Raw genomic sequence first — 17003 nt, forward strand, 5'->3', positions numbered from 1 at the left:
TGTGTGTTTATCTGCTGTGGGCAGACTCTTAGAAAAGACGAAAGTATGTAACTAGATTAGACCAAAGAGATTACTGCTTTAAATAAGCATACGTACTGTTTGCAATGCCTTGCTCCCTTTTTTTCTTTTTTTTTTTTTTAAATGTATTTTATTTTGATTAGCAGTTGTATCTCCTGTTGCATATGCCACAGTATCTCGTTTGCAGGGGATGATAAGGAGGGGTATATATTCTCTTTGCTATTGCTCTAAAGGGGCAGCTGCTTTACTTCTTTTCTGCAGCACAGTCAGAGTGAAAATTTAAAAGGAGCGTGTGTCATAGCGTGAAGCTTTCACATACCTGATCTCGAGGTTAGAAACAGAGCTGTTAGAAATGAAAGCAGGCTTACAATTTCCAGTTTAAGTGAAACATATTTACTTAGAGATTTTTGGCCAGAGTCTATACGTTTGGAAAAACTGGAATGATACTCTTGGAATATTTTACTGCATGCCTTTGTGTCAAATAGAGTTGGAGTGGAGCTGGCTAAAATACCTTTCTGGATTTTTTTTGTACTTGAATATACTTGCAGCACACCCACAATGAATCAAAATTACCTGTAGCAAAAACTCTTTGTCTGAAAATATTTTTATTAAAATAGTGGGACTGCAGTCATGCTAGGCCAAAAAGTGTTTTTGTAGTAGTAGTACTGAATGGCATAATAAAGCAGAAAGAAAAACAATAAACATAGAATCTCCTCTTCAGGTAGAATAAAAGGAAGAATAGAAGCAGCAACTTTCAGAACTAAATAAAAGCCAAGAGCAAGTGCTCCAAATAAACTTAAATCAGATTAAAATAATAATAAAAAGAAGTGCCTGTGGGACATAGGATATTAGCAAGCATAAAGGTGAAAAGGTCAGACTAAAAAAGGTCTGGTTTGAATGTGTCTGTGGTGATAGTCCTGCCCATCTTGAAGTCCCCATCCATCTTTTACTTGTCCTCTACTGTTATATTGTGCTATCCTCTTGCCTTGAGGACCTCCATGGCTGGAGACTGCACAGCTTCTCTGGGCATTCTGCTGCACCTTGTCTCCCTGCTTGTGTGCCCTCATAGTGAGACATTTTTTCCTGGCCTCTAGACTGAGCTCCTTGTTTCAACATTGCCTCACAACTTCACTCTCTGCACCACAGAGTACAGCTTTGTTGTTGTGATGGCCTCCTGGTAGACACTAGCAGAACTTTTGTCCCCAAAGCCAAAAATCCATTGATTCTCCAGCCTGGATGAGCCCAGCTCCCCCAGCCTCTCCTCACAGGGTAGGTTCTCTACTCCCTTTAACCACATTCTTACTACAAGATATTTTTTCATCTTTCAATATCAAGGGCAGACTTAGAAAAAGACATTTGATTCAGTAAACTGCTCTTAAACAAATGGTGAAGTTACTTGTGATTTTCATTAGTATTAAAACATAAAAATACCTCCGACTAAGAGTTCATTTATCTTAATATTCTGTCTCTAATCTCTGATCCTTGTCTAAGGTCAAGTTTAACATCTGTTCATAACAGTTAAATATCTTCTACATCCTTGACTTGAAGATGTCATATTAAACAGACTTTTGGGGCCAAAGGGTGTATTAGAACTTTTTCTGTCTGTCCAAGGCATCTGCCTGCTACTGCAGTGTCTCTAGAAGCAGCACACCAAGGGAAAAATCAATAAAAACTATAATCACAAGTTGCTGCTTATCATCTTCCCGTCCATTGCAAGGGCTAATGTGCAATTAAGTGCATTAAAGGTCATGGGGGAAAAGAAAGTAGCTGTAATCAGAAGCCAATGGAAGGATAAAAATATGATCACATATGATACTCTTTCTTTTCTCCCATAGCACCTTCCTACACTCTCCCAGCTTTCACCTGTTTTCAGCTTGGGGGACTTTCTAATGTGGTTTAGTTCTTTAGTTGTGAGTGCTGTTCAGTCTCCTTTTCAATGTATGGACCTTTCCTCCTTTGTCCAGTTTCCCCTTGAACTTATTTGAACTCTTTGCATCCTTTGATAAAGCAGGTTACTTCCTACCTGCTGGGGAAGAACTGTCCCTTTCTGGTAAGGGCTGGCTTGTTTCTAGCCCATGCTAGTGGAATCTGGTTCTTGTGCTGTAAAAAAGTGCTCTAAATGTGTTTAACTTTCTGCTGACCAGTTCCTTGGGCAGAACTTGCAACAATCACGAGTTCACTGTAGTAATGTGCATGACAGCTAGCAATGGTAATAACTGATTGATTTAAAAATTGCTTTAAGATGCTTCAGAAGCCCTCTTGACATGGCAAAACTCACGAGATTTTATATTTGGAGTATATTGCAGTAACACACAGGTTTTCTGTTTCCTGAGGGTTGGTAACTATTTGCCATTAGGATTTTTTTATTGCAGGCTGATGCAACTCCAAGTTCTGCCCAATGATAGCAGATATTCTTGTGGAAAACCCCTGGAGACAGAAGAAGAGCAGAAAAATCCACCCACAGAGCTAAGACACCATACTGTTACACTGGTTTCATTTTGCAGGGGAATGTTGTTGATTTGGTGTTGTGAGATCAGTTGGAAATACCTCAACTGTCTTTACATAATTCCAGAGAAATGGGTGCACCTTGGACATACAGTCTGAGTTTTTGCAAGCATTTGTTCTGCTCTTGTTCACAGACAGCAAATTTTTGAAGATTTTGTGATGAAATGGATTATTCAAAAAGTTATTCTCTCATTGTCACTGAGTTCAAAAAGCAGTTGCAGCAGATCCCAAAATACAGGTCTATAGACAGAGAAGGTCACTGATGCCTTGTTCATTTTTTATGACTTGTGATCTTTTAACACTCCAATTTGAAAATGTTGCTCTGGGATACTGTACAAAACAAATTTAAATTCTAAAATGATTTTTTTTTTAAATGAAGCTCTTTAATTTGTTAAACAGTTTAGACAGTTACTGTAACCTTTTCTTGAATTAAGGGTATAAAATAGTAAAATTAAATTTTCAAAACACCTGTGACTTAACTGTAATTATTTTAAATTGAGACAAAGCAACAGGATTTTATTATATTTCTTAATTGCAGTACAGCCTATAACAACCATTCTGGTCTCAGATTTCATAGTTACCATCCTGTATGTTCTGTTAATTTGTGAAACTGTAACTGGGCTCCAATCCATAACTTGCTCTTTGTAGATTTATAATAGACAGACTGAGAAGTATTTGTCTCTAGATTTGCAAGAATACCCATGCTGACTCTTTATAACTTCTTGATGACTTATTTGCTGGATTTTTATAATAAGGAAATAGAATAATTTGGGAAGATGTGTATATTAGTATGAGATGCTGTAAATGAAATAATCTCCTACTGATAATTGGCTATCAGTGAGACTTTATTTTTGTTTGTACGAAGATTAGGAAAATACATATTTGTTCTCTGATCCTGTAAATGTCTTCTTCCTAGATTTCATATGACTTTTGCTTTTATTCCAGATATAAGGATGGGCAGCTATAAAGCTTTTGTCTTCAGAAACACCTTGAAAGGCTAGGAGACCTCAACAGATACACCTTGGGTTTTTTTAGCATGTGTTGGACAATTAACAGAAAAGTTGGCTAAAAGCGTGCATTTATAAAGTTACAAATCAAATATATTTGTACACAAGCACTGAAGATGATTTTGTTTTTCTCTGTATCCCAGAATAAACACTTCTGCGAGGGATAGATCACATATGGCTGCCAAAAATAGGGAAAGGTTTGTACCTAAGCTAGATATGGCTGAAAGAATTAGTTTCAGCTCAGTGTGTTAATGCCCAGTGTAGTCTTTGAGGGAAATCTGGACAGGTAGGCTTTATTTTGTGATTTTCTTTTGCTGTATTCTTTTTTGGATCCAGCAGTTTTATGTGGTGTTTCTAGAGTGGATTCACAGCATATTTTCTGAAATATTAGTTATTCTCTCTCTGCTCTTGGTAGCTTTGCCTCATTGCCTTATTCCAGAAACCGACTGTTCATCTTGGTCAAAAATTATTGGTTCTCTTCTGTGTTGTGTACATCAGTTGGTCCTGGACTATTTGTGATAACCAGTGGTTGTCTTCCTACTTTGGGTAACAGCAGTTGCAAAGGGAATTCCACCCCTGGTGTAAGAGCTTAACTGCTCATTAACATTTGGAGTTCTAACCCTGAGAGAAATGAGGCTTGAAATGGAACTTATCACAAGGGAAATAAAATTGGCAACTACTCCAAGGTGAGACGGGGACACGGGATAACGTTTATTCTTTCATAGAAAACATCTGCTATTGACACACGACGACTCTGTGACCCCTTGAGGTTCCTTTCAAGCAGAATTATCCTAGAAGACTGTACCTGTTGGTGTGAAGTTTTGTGTAGACACAGCTAACTAGTGCAGGTACTGCTGAGGGCATGTTTGCAGTAGCACATAATTCTTCTCAGGCTGTGAATCCTGGGAAAGGAGCTGAGCAAATATTTAAGTATTGAGTCAATGTTGAACTCCAGCCACTCAGTGGCTACTGAGCTAGTACTGCCTGAGCTTTTTAGCTTACAGTTCTCTAGTTTTCTAGCATGCTCCTGCTAGCTTTATGAACGAACTGGAAACATCTCAGTACCTTTGATGACTGCTCATAACTCTCCTGTCACTGTAGAAATAGGCCATATTTCATTACATATCTCATCTTTCTGTTCGTGGAATTAAACTTGCAAAAATCAAGACTTATTTCTATTACCAGGACCTGGAACAGTCTGTTGGCTCATTGTGTTAGTGTAAACTTACCAGCACATATTAAATCTGTGTTTTAGAAGGTGGTGGGAGCAGAAGAAATGTTTAGAGTTCTGAAAGAGGCATTTAAGATGCCTATAACATTTTCTCGTTCTGTAGCACAGCAGTCATAGCAACTGTGTGTTCAAGTCACATTGTGCCTTTAAATGTCATTGAAACCTGAATACTTCTGATAACACAGCACAAACTTCTAGTTGCTCTGATGTTTACCTCAGCATTTTGATTAAATCTTGTGAATTTTGGAGGAAAATGTTCATTCATATGCTTTAACTCTGTGTTGCAATGCCCTCTGACTGCAGTACTAATTGCCTTTAATGTCAATCACTGAATTCTTCAAAATTAAACCTCTTGTGGATGTTTTTAATTTAGTTCTCTTATCCCTATCCTGGTTTGAAACTTCTGTTGATTTTGGATGCTGCTCTTTAAGGTTGCTGAAGGAAGTCATGATAGAATGAGCTTTGAAGTATATTTTGCTGAGCAGCATAAATCTGTGCCTCTCTTTAAATGTCCCATATAGAACTATCAGAAATTTGCGTCTCTTAAACTGGAGAAATAAGTGAGACCATATGATTCTTGTCCCTCACTACAGGGTATGTAATATAGAATGAATAAACTGCACACATGCAGCTTTTCATAGAAACCACCCCAGTGGCCCCCCTGCTTGCCACAAAACCTTGCCACACAAACAAAGATCCCTGCTAGGTGTCATTCTTCTCCATCAGAAGGGGTTACTGACATCTCTTTGGGGCTTTTCATCAAAAAAATCAAAAAAGATTTTTTGATGCTTGTTAACATCTTCATTATTATAAGGCTTGAAGCAGCTGTTTGATGGACTGGACCACTAAGAGATCATTACTAAACACTGCAACAGAAAAATATGCTTCTAAGGTCTGTAACAATTCCTCATTGCACCAGTAGTACACTAGATTCACGTTACAGGATTTAAAAAGTTGGATAGTCCTTTATACCAGGCTTTATTCAGAAAGTTAGAAATTCAGTGTAATATTATGGGAAGAAATAACATGCTAGCATAGCTTGAGTCTGAACAAAACAAAGAACACTTTTGCCATTTTTTGCAAGTTGGGTTTCATGTGGGATTAAGAATAGTGAAAATCTTACGAGTCTAAAGAATCCAGATAATTATAAAATGTTGGAGGTTGAATGAGTTGGAGGTAATATCAATATTAATTTTAACTGAAGATTTTTCTCCCCTCTGAGGTCTTGCATTTTGTGGTACCTTAAAAATTCTAAGACTACATTAATTAAACATGTATTTATGTAGATTGTGCAGATTTTGCATGAAGGTGGGGTGCTCAGATGACATGTTTAGATAACATCAATGATTGTTTATTGGAGCAGCCAACCAGAAAAGGAAACACAACTGATAGCTTCTTCCTGAGGAATATATCTAGGATCTCCTTCAAAATAGTGATCAGAGAACATTTCTCTGATAGTAATGATTGTAGTGTCAATGATCATTCAGAATTCATGTTGGAGCAATGGAAGGCAAAATATCTGTTACATCTGGGCTCAGAAACACTTTTAAAATAAAAGGGAAAAGTAAATGAAGTAGAATCCCTGCAGGCAAGATCTGGACTATTCCAAGACATCGTACTGGAAACTTGAGGCAGATGCATGCCATTTATCAGAACAAGATGTAAAGATAAAAAGACAAATGCTGTGATTAAAGAGGATGCTAAAAAGGGCTCATAGGAAAAAGTAAGTATTCTTAAAATAATTGTATTGAGAACAGACAAAATAAATGTAATAGTTCAAGGCAGATCAAAAATAATCTGACAATCAACTTGTAGAAAATATATTTAAAAATTAATATTAATGTACAATAGTATTTGTACTAATACTGTAAGAAACTTGGAGCCTCCTAGAATGCTTATAGGACTAGCAGGCTCACAGAAACGGAAGGAACCATCCACACAAGATGAGGCCAGAGCAGGTAAAGAAAATATTCTTTTTGAAGAGGTTTATGGTGGGAGAATCTGGAGAAAATGCCTATGCTGGAAGCTTACAGGCAATGTTTCAGAGGCTTTAAGTCAAATGTAAGTGTTGCAAAATACATTTGCCAGCAGAAGAGCAGCAAACTCTCAAGACCAGATAATGCAAGTCCAAGGTTCTCAAGACACTTGAGGAAAAACCACCCAAACTTATGAATGTAATGTTCAGCTTTTTACTTAAATTTGATTAGGTCCCTGTTGACTGCAAGTTGGCCAAAGCAAGTAATTTAATGAAAGTTTCCAAGAAAGCTCTAAAGAGCTGTTGGCCAATAATTACGACTTTCATAGCAGGGAAATTGGTAGAAATCATAACAAATGTTAAATGACTCACTTCAGAGAAAGATGTTTTGGGGCAGAGTCAACACTGCTTTTGTAAGTCTTGCATCAAACAAGCTTGTGAGAATTTTTTGAAGGAAGTGCAAGTTTGTAGATAATGAAATCCATCTGCTATGGTCTGCTTGGATTTCTAAAAGATTGTGCACCTTCCACTTTGTCACCTGAATTACCAGTTATCAGGAATTTGAGGAGCTGGAAGAATGTGGTTTGATTGGAATGCCAAAAACAGGGGCAAGAATTACAGGATATACAGTAGGTACAGGAGTTGCTTTCACTTTATGCATTTTGTTAGTAGGAATGCATGGAGTCCCTCTTGAACAACTCAAAATACAAGCTTGTAAAGATCATTTTTACATAATGCCATGGATCACGGAAGTGTAAAACCTGGGCTGAACATAGATGTACTTGAGTAAATGTTTGTATGGTTTGTTTTTTAGCTCTGCACATAGGAGATCACATTTGTTGGGTTAGATAAAGGATTCTGAAGTGAAGTCAAGCTTCTGTTAAGCCTGTCTAGCCAAAATTGATTAGTAAATTGATTTTTAAATTACAATCTAATTTGTCTTTGCCTCCCTTTTCCAAATGGAAAGCTACTAAATTGACACATAGGCTAAACTTACCTTTATATTTCTTTCTTTTTCCCTCATTGGTTTGAATATTATCTCAAAGTCTTCTGTTGTAGAACAAGACTGGAAGTTGAAGAGAAATGGCCTTTATGGCAAGGATGTGTGGGGTGTTGTCTTTCTGAAATTCTGCTCTCAGCTCTATTTTTTAAAATGGGTTTGTTTTTTTTTTTTTGCATACGCTCCATTTTCTTTTATCTTTAATACAGAGTACCTGTGGACTTAATCACAATGTGTATGATCTGATCTGAAGTGGACTTGGCCTGCAGTTTCTTCTCTTGGGCTGTGCCCCAGAACTGAACAGTTTCCTCTGTGCTTTGTCTCTCCCTTGCCTTGTCTTGCCTGATTTGATTGCAGTAGGGATAAGAACGGGATGTGGGTGTGGAGAAGAAAATAAGTCCAAAGTTTTGGCAAGCAGAGGGGAAGAAGTTGGGATTGAAGGAGAGGAGTCTCAAATGGTGGTTTGAGCTTGAATGAGGGTGGGATAATTTTATGTCTGGAGTAATGAGATTGACATGCCAGACAAGGAGGTTTTGGTGAGAGGCTCGGGGAGTAAACAGCTGGAGATACCTGAAGAATGAAACTGGAATAAGGAGGGATGGGGTGGGTCTGGGTTAATGCTGAATGGATGAGGCTATAAAATCTTATATTTGAGCCTGTTGAGGAACATCAGGAACCTGGATGACACCATCTCCCTCTGAGAAAGGCTCTCGATACTCTCCAATACTCATCTGAAAAAGAAGCCCTAACCTGACTTCTGCCATTCCCTGCTCCAATGGGACAAATCTGTTGGCTTGTCACTCCATCAGTGTGATGACAAAAGGTGGAATTTGAGAGTTTTGGTGTGCCTTGAGAACAATTAGGAAATTGCAATAAAAAAGTTAAAATAGGCTGTGTTTCTGAAAGATGAAAAAAATTAAATAATGCTGGAAATAAAAATGCCTATTATTTTGCCACTTCTAAATATATGATTCCACACACCTCCTCTGTCGCCCTTTTCCCTCCAAATACTGAAGTTTGTGGTACATCATGGTAAGCAATGAGAGATTTTATTTTGTTTTGTTTTATTTTGTTTTGTTTTCTTGCTGTAGTTCCCAGTTCTGTGACCACAAGTAAGTGTAAAGAATTGAGTTAGAGATCAGAAAAAAAAGAAGAGATGGACTTTTTCGTGAGTTAAACATTGCATTGGAGAACTGAATTTTATTCTGACTTTGTCACCAAAATTTCTTTGTGTGTGTGAGATCCTTGGCCTTTCTCTAAAATATTGTTATTCCCAAGTGGTTCCTAGTTGTCTGTGTGTGTTTCAGTTTTGTTATTTGTTAGGTTTGAGCTTTGTGACTGTGGATCTGTTTTGCAGTAACAGGAACCATTCCTTGCTGTAACTGAAGTCCATCAATCCTACTTTGAGTGGCTGAAGTCTAAGTTGTGGTGAAAGAAACTGAACATTCAATTAGGCATCCAAATTTAGCAAGATTGTTTAATTTTCTTTTTTAATCTGAGGTACTGATGAGTTAAGTACTGCAATATTTGGCAAGCATTTTGCTACTTACTTTGTAAGAATGTGTGTGAATATTCAGGTGTTATCAGGGGAGGCACTATACCAAAAGCAGAGGAAGTGAAAAGAAAAATGTCTGAGCAGCTTTCAAGTGTAGTCAGCAATTTCGGGGCTGTACCCTGAACAATCAAGCATCAGAGTACCCTGCTCTTTCTGTGGGCCTGATCTCTTGTTTTTCAAGTGTGACAACTCACATTTGCTATAATCCTTGCAGGCAGACAAAATTCCTGTCCCATTTACCCATCTGCAAGTCCCTTAGAACAAAGTCTGAGTGTTCTGACACTGAGAGTGTTCGTTTCTTCTTCTATTTGGACACACACATTAGCGTGATGTTTCCCAAACATAATCAGTGCATCAAACTGGAGGCTACCTTCTATGACTGAGAACTTCAGAGATCCATTTTCTCCATGGGATTTTGACAAACGCTTTCCAGTTGCTGGAGTAAGTGATGATGAGCTACTCGCACGCATCACCAAAAAGGAATGTGACAGCTCATTAATTGTTCTGCTGCAACAGAACAAGTTCTGTCAGTCATGAATCGAAATCTTTGTTAATAAGCCAGCACGTGGCAGTGGTACTGTGATTCTAAAACATTAACTGTAACATTTTTAGTGTCTGGAGCAGAGTCAGTGCTGCTAATGTAATATACAACTTTATTAAATATACATATATATGTATCTATGTATTTTATGCCATCTAGATTGGAGTGTATAGGGGATTTTTATATATTTCAATTCAAATATTGGAGTTTTAAGTGCAGTAAAGCATGTGATGCATTTAAGAAACCTGCATTTATGCTTTGCAGCTTTGCCTGAAATGTTACCATACTAAAAGCCCTCAAGTCTCTTCCATTGCACAGGATTATCATAAAACCTTTCCTTTTCCAGCAATCATTTTTCTCTTCTTCAGGTACAGCCTGGGTGTGTTTGGTGAAAATAATCAGTGTTGGTAATGAGAGATATGCAATAAATTCTGTAGTTGATGATATGCCTTGTTTTGTTTCAGAGTTGAAAATATGGTGAGAGAGGGTCATTTTGTGGTTGTAGAAACCCAAAAACAAAGAATCTTTGCCTGACACAGCATTGCTATTGCTGATAACTGATCTATTTCAATTGTCTGTCTTTGTCTTTAAAGTATTTCTCATAATGCTTTTATCTGCCTTGGAGAAGATGTTGTTTTAAATACCATCATAAAAAACACATTAGAAAATTAATCTGCATCACAGCTTGGAAGGTTTACAGTAAGGAACATATGAGGTCACACTGAAAGTGTGGAATAGAAAGAAATACTAAATTGTTTCCTTACTCTAAAATGGTCTAAGTTAACCTTTTATCCCATGATCATGTAGCTGTGTGGGTGGGTGTGTTGCCATGGCTTGGCTGGTTTATGGTACATCAGCTGTTCTGCAGTAATTGCCCGTGGATTTGCTTTTATTTCCAGTGCAGTTAGACATTCCCTGTGTATTATCTCTGAGGGGTGATAACCTGAAGTTATTTTGGTTTTTAAAAAGAGTAAGATGCTTCTGTAGGAGCATTTGTGAAGCAGCAGCTCGAGCCACACTAATTGTCTAAGGGTTGTGTCTGAGGGGCCCTAATGCTTAGGAAAATGTCCCAGAGAGCTGGGGTAGAGTCACCTCCATGTGAAACTGCAGCAATCCTCATATCTCGAGTCAGGCACTATCACCCTGCTTCTGCATTTCAGAAACCTGGTCATTCACTTTTCCTAGAATTACAAGGGATATATATTGAGAGTTTGGGATTCATCCTGCTGCTTCAAAAGTTTATTTTAATTTTAGGGCTTTTATTACTTTTTTCATAACTTCCAAGTGTTTGCTTTGCATTTTCTTGACAATATTCCAAAAAAATTTGGACTATTGCTTGCACAGCACATACAAGAAAGTTAAATGGGTTGATTTGATTTATTACAACATAAATGTAAGGAATCTCAGCATTTCTCTTTGGTTTGATTAAAGGTTGAGTTAGCAATTTCTATCCTATTGATTTGATCCATTAGTTTCAGTGTCACAGGTGACTGACAGATTTACACGTATGATAAAAGTCTCTTGAGATATGTATATTTTTTTAAGATTTCATCATTTGACATATATTCTGAAGGTTTACCTTTGAACTGATGAAGTCCAATGAGTATCTAGTTGTAAAGCTGTTTCTACTTCTGTGGCAAGCAATTTCTGTCATTTACTCCACTGTCCTCTTTAAGTTTTTTAAACTGTGAGAAACCATCTCACAGCCTTTTCTGCTTTCATCAGTGCAAACTCTGCTCTTCAGAATGACAGCTTGTGTCTGCTCGCTCTGTAAGATGCTGATTTCTCAGCAGTTTGACTTCTTTTCCTTTCCTACCAGCCTGTAGAGATTTGGTTCAACATTTGCATGTTAATAATATCAGAAAAGTCAAATTTGCATCTTTTACCCGAAGTAATCGTTTTGTATAGGGGCTGAGAATGCAGTAATGAACCAGTTCTGAGAGGACAACTCATGAATATAAATAGTCCCATTTTACAAGTATTTTGCCAAGGTCAGTGGGAGAGAGGAGGGGGGTCAGAAGTAGATCCTTAGTCACAATCACATCTGGAGCTGAAACAGACTCTTTCTTTGTCTGTAGAAATTTGGCAATGTCTTAGGGTTGCCAGAGTTTAGATGCTAAAATCTGGGACGATGTCAGAGAACTAAACTGTGCATACATAGATTAACTGTGCATGGAAAGTACAATTTATCTGCATAATAACCACTTTTTCTGGATGTCTTGATTCCTGTGTGTTCAGAAAAACAACAGTTACTTCAGAAATGAAGGAAAAGCCATATCATAAAGGCTTTTCATAAGGCTTTAGATCTGGCCACTAGAACATAACTTCTTAATCATACAGGACATCTGGCAATCCTATGAGGTTCAGTCTGCATTTTTTCTTCATCACAGAAGAAATATTAATGCAGCAGCAAAGGCATTCGTTGGATACAGTGATTATTGTTCAAGATAGCAATACTGGCACTAGGTTTTGACCTCTAAACTTGTTTCTGCTTGGCAGGGGCTTTTGGTATTGTCTAAGTGCAGACTGGTGTCTTCTCAAAGGAAAAATATTTTTGTTTTCTCTTATCTGTCAATCTGTCCACTTAAGTAGCCTTTGCTATCATAATATTATAAAAGGCAACTCACAAGTTGTCTCTGAGTGGAGAAAGAAAAGCCTGTCTGAAAGTTCCAAAAAGGGTGGTGCTTATGTGATTCTTTCTACACTTTCTCAGTTGAATCTCAGATTTTAAAGAATGTTTTGGGAATTTAAGGTCTGCAGGGGAAGAAGGTACAGGTTGTCCTAAAAAAATTAAAAAAAATAACAAATCAAGATGACCATAAGTTTATATTATTGCCACAAAAGCCACCACAGTCAATGGGCATAGTGGGTGGCACTCCATAGAGAGTATCTTCCAAACAAAGTAATCTCCTTTAATTTTTTTTTTTTGTATGCAATGTGTCAGACTGATGGAGTACATAAACTTTTTCTGTAATTACAGACCAATCTTGTAGTTTCACTGAGCAAATATTTTGTGTTTGACAGTCTTTGTACATAAAAATGTACAAAGCCTGGAATGATGCCATAATGAGGAATCTCTGAAGGAGTGCTTGAGGAACGAGATCATCAGCCTTTAGTTATCAGGTGCTGAATAATCCAGGCATTTTGTCCTCATGTCGTCATACCCCCTGAAACATTTCCACAGGTTGTGTGAGTACGGAGCTCACTGCTTTCCAAATTCAGGGCCTTTTATGCTACAGCTCAGCACAAAACCATGGCTCCATTTAAATCTAAAGCCATGTAGATTTGGGAAACTTGGAGCACTCTGGAATTCCCTAATGGCCATGATGACGTGTGGAATGATAGAGCTGTGGTAAAAGGTTTTTAATGAGTTTGGTTCTCTCTGCTGCAGCAGTGCCGTTTGCCTGAGCTGATTGAAGGCAGGAGCTGCCTTAGCATCCTCTGCCCAGTGCCTCAGAGCCCTGGGAGGAGCCCAGAGAAAGCATTAAGCTTCTTGAGTTATTTTATTTATGATGTCTTATGTGGTTTGTCAGGGCAGTGACTTGAAAATAGGCTGCATCCTTAGACCTTGCAAAGTTTCAAATGACACTTTCAATTCAACAATTCAAACAGTTGTATTGTGTATAAAATTATAACCAGCATGGTGTAATCTTTGGTATCATCAGGAGCCCTGATTGTTTTAAAGTAAGAAGGTTTTACAGTAGCTTTTTTGGGAAAGACATTTGTTAGCCTGCTTCCAGAAAGGTTCATTCAAGGATGAGAAAACCATGGTGTGAACCACTTAAATTAAATAACTCTAAGCCATCAAGTAATATTTTAAATCTCTATTTTAGATCAATGACACAAAGGAAGAGGAATGGTGGCAGGAGGTATTGGAATTTTTAATAAAAATTAGGAAATTGATGATGTAAAAATCAGCTGTAGGATTTTTCTGTTTACTTTCATACCCCTGGAAATACCTACTGATTACATTTGGTTTGTGTTTTGATAGTGAATATTGATATACTCTCATTTTTTTGTTTCAAAATGTAATAATTAGTATAGAAAAGCAAACAAGGCAAAAAGTTCCTATTTAAGCATAATTAAGAAATCAACTCCTATCCCAATTCTAGAGTTATTCAGCATGTCTAGATATGGATATTCAAGCACATTTGTATGTTTTCTTTCACAAAGTGATGTGATGACGGAAAAAAAAATAAAATTTTCTTGAAATTTAAAAAATCTGGTTGATTTCATTTGGGACTCTAGACTTGCTGTGCTCCCATCACAGTGGTTGAGGTTGAAGAGGACCCTGGAGGTCTGTAGACTCTTAAAAACTATCAGGTATTACACTGAAAAATTAACTGGTAAAATATATTCACCCAGTTTGTTGAAACGTGATAGTGAGGCTTAAAACCTGTCATTGTAGAGTAAAGTTCAGTTCTGACGTCACACTTTTGACCTTCCTCAGTTTGTAGCACTTTGATTTTCCTGCAAATGTCTTTGTCATTGTTTTAACTTCTTTAAACACACAAGTGCTTCTAGCAGAGGAGGGGGAATAGAGAGGGAAAAAAATAAATAAGAAAAAAAGAGTTTGGTATTATTATGGATAAAACATTGAAGGAAATAGATCTTTAACCATTTTATACAATTTAGTCTTATTGTTATGTGGGAATCATGTAACTTTCGTTTCACTTTTCAAGTTAAGTTTGATCCTCACTCAAACAGACTGCATTACAAAAAACTGAAATCTTACTCTTTTTACAGATTACACAAACCACATTTATATTGCATAAAGATGTGTTTTGTTTTCTTTTCTTATTATGCAAAGTGATTATTTTGGGATTTAAACTTCCCATAAAATCAGGAGTATTGTGAAGTGGAACGGAAAATTTCACAACTGTGCAAGCCCTGCTGTGGCTGGCTAGAGATGCCCATCAGGCCCTTGAAGCACTTGCAGGATGCTGGTGTGTACAGATGGCTCCTGGATTTAAAAGTGGTCAATCCTTGGCTTGAACCTCATGCCATGACTTTATTAAAGCAGATGGCAGGCCCCAAATAGGCATTTCTGTCCTGTCAGCTTTATCCTCTCTGTATAAATGATGAGGTAATAGGCTGCCTGTAGGAGCTTTTTCTAAAGCCAGTTATTAGTTGGGTAAATGCTGTGTCATAAAAGTTTGTGGAGTTATTATCTATCTAAATATTTTTGTAAAGGTTTTGATTGTTTTTGTTTCACTCCTTAAAGGTGACAAACGCATTTGTAAGTATTGACAGTGCACTTTGTATTGAGGCTTACAAAGCTAAATTTAGGGTGGTGCAAGAAACGAAACTGTGCCAGGGCTGAGGTCAGAGATAAATATTGACCTTATCTGAGTCTGAGGGGCAACTGCATGGCCTCAGCATTTCTGTGTGATGTGGGAATGGAGAGATTGTGCAGTGGCAGGAGAGTGACACAGCTCCTTTGCATCCCTTCAGGGCTCTGGAGAGGTTGCCTGGCACTTTTTCATGCCCTTCACAATTTTATCATTCTAGATTCATGTAACCGATAGATTTGAACTATTATATTTCCTTTTTTAGAAGTTAGTAGAGCAGAAAGAACAATGCCTTTGGAGGAAGAGGTATATTTATTCAGTAAATAGTGTTGGTGGTATAATATGTATTTTAGCTCAGTTTCCAAAAGAAGTGAAGCTTATATGATTCTGCCTTGGAGGCAGAAAGGTGCAGGATGGTGTCTGTGCTGTCTGTACAGATGTCTGTACATCTGTCCTCTCTTCCTTGCTAGCTTTTGAACGTGTTGCATCATATAAAAAACAGATAGAGGAGTAGATATTTTACTGATGATCCACTTCCTTTAAGTTTTGGGCTTGCAGGTATTAATGGCAAGCTCCTGTCTGTGCTCTAGCAGGTAGAGATTACTGTGGGAGAAAGACCTCACAAACTTTGTGAATGCATGGCAATCTCAATTTCAACTCAATATTTTGGTGTATTGTTTCTGACTGTCCCCTTTTGCTCTTCTACCATCCAATGTTTCATGACATGAATTTTGAGACATCAGTCTTGAATTTTTGATTCTTAGTTTTCTCACTTGAAGTGAGACCTTTCCGAGAGATTTGCTAAAATTACAAGGAACAGAGTTCCTGTCAGTAAATCTTTAACTACACTGCAGGTGCCAGGTAATCAAGCAGGAGTTTCCCTGTTGCCTTGTTATCCTGAGGTTTCCAAAGATGTGAAATTCTTTATGGTTCTGTCTTCCTCCAGCTGCTCCCTGTCTACTCTAAAAGTGTCTTGTTGAACCAATTGAGTAAGTGTGTGACTGTTATGTACCTCTTACAAGTTGTTTACACTTTTGGAGTCAAAATTTGCCAAATTGATTTTGATCTCATGATTTCTAATGTTCTACTTTATTGAACATAATGAATAATTTTTGATTTTTGCACAAGTGTGAACAAATTGCTTTGTTTTATGAATAATTTGATATATTTTGCGGGGGGGAGAGAAAGTAAGAGAGATGGCTGATTTAGGCATCTTCTCAATTTGTCTACATTTGTAACTAATATACTTTATACCCTTATTTGGGGAAGTAATGTTGGGATGGGGTTTGTATCAGAGGTATAGTTGTATTCGTCATTTTAGACTATCTCCTGTCGTAGTGACGGGTGCCAAGCAGCGGTATTGTAACAACATTTTGACAAACAAGTATCCCTGCTATGTCAGGAAACAAAACAGAAAACTGCTACCAAACAAGGCATATTTACATGTTTAATCACATTTCTGGTTTGATTTTTATATTATGCCTATGGATCAGTCTGTGTTCTTTTTAATAAACCTAGGGACAATCTCGTAATACACAGCTCCTCCAGTTAATCTGACAAAACACAAAGTGTAGACTAATCTTTTTTTGCTCTAACATGGCCTGATTTCTTCCTGATGAAGGCCCCCAGAGACTGAAACATGTGTAGACCTTAATTTTCCTATATTTTGGCAATTAGTGAAGCTTGCTGTGAACAAAAGAGCATTGAAAAAATAATTTGATATGACACAACTGTCAAAACTTACTCAGATGTGCTCAGCTTGAATCTTGCTTTCTACCTGCCAAAAAAATAACCCTGGCTGCATTTCAGTTTGTGTCTAGAGAGGATTTCTTTATTAAATTTTAAATTATTCATTCTTTTTCTAAACAAAACACACAAAA

The 17003-nt window shown here is 37.4% G+C and overlaps 1 protein-coding gene and 1 non-coding gene across 2 annotated transcripts in view; both read left to right on the forward strand.

Moving 5' to 3' along the window:
* Positions 1 to 17003, forward strand: part of PDE3B (phosphodiesterase 3B) — an 82261-nt gene that overhangs the window by 29119 nt on the left and 36139 nt on the right. The gene's annotated exons all lie outside the window — the stretch shown is intronic.
* On the forward strand, positions 1485 to 1672 carry LOC131575036 (U2 spliceosomal RNA). Its single transcript, XR_009276682.1, has one exon. It is a non-coding gene; the product is annotated as a U2 spliceosomal RNA (small nuclear RNA).

This window comes from Poecile atricapillus, chromosome 1 (genome assembly GCF_030490865.1).
Source record: "Poecile atricapillus isolate bPoeAtr1 chromosome 1, bPoeAtr1.hap1, whole genome shotgun sequence".
NCBI lineage: Eukaryota > Metazoa > Chordata > Aves > Passeriformes > Paridae > Poecile > Poecile atricapillus.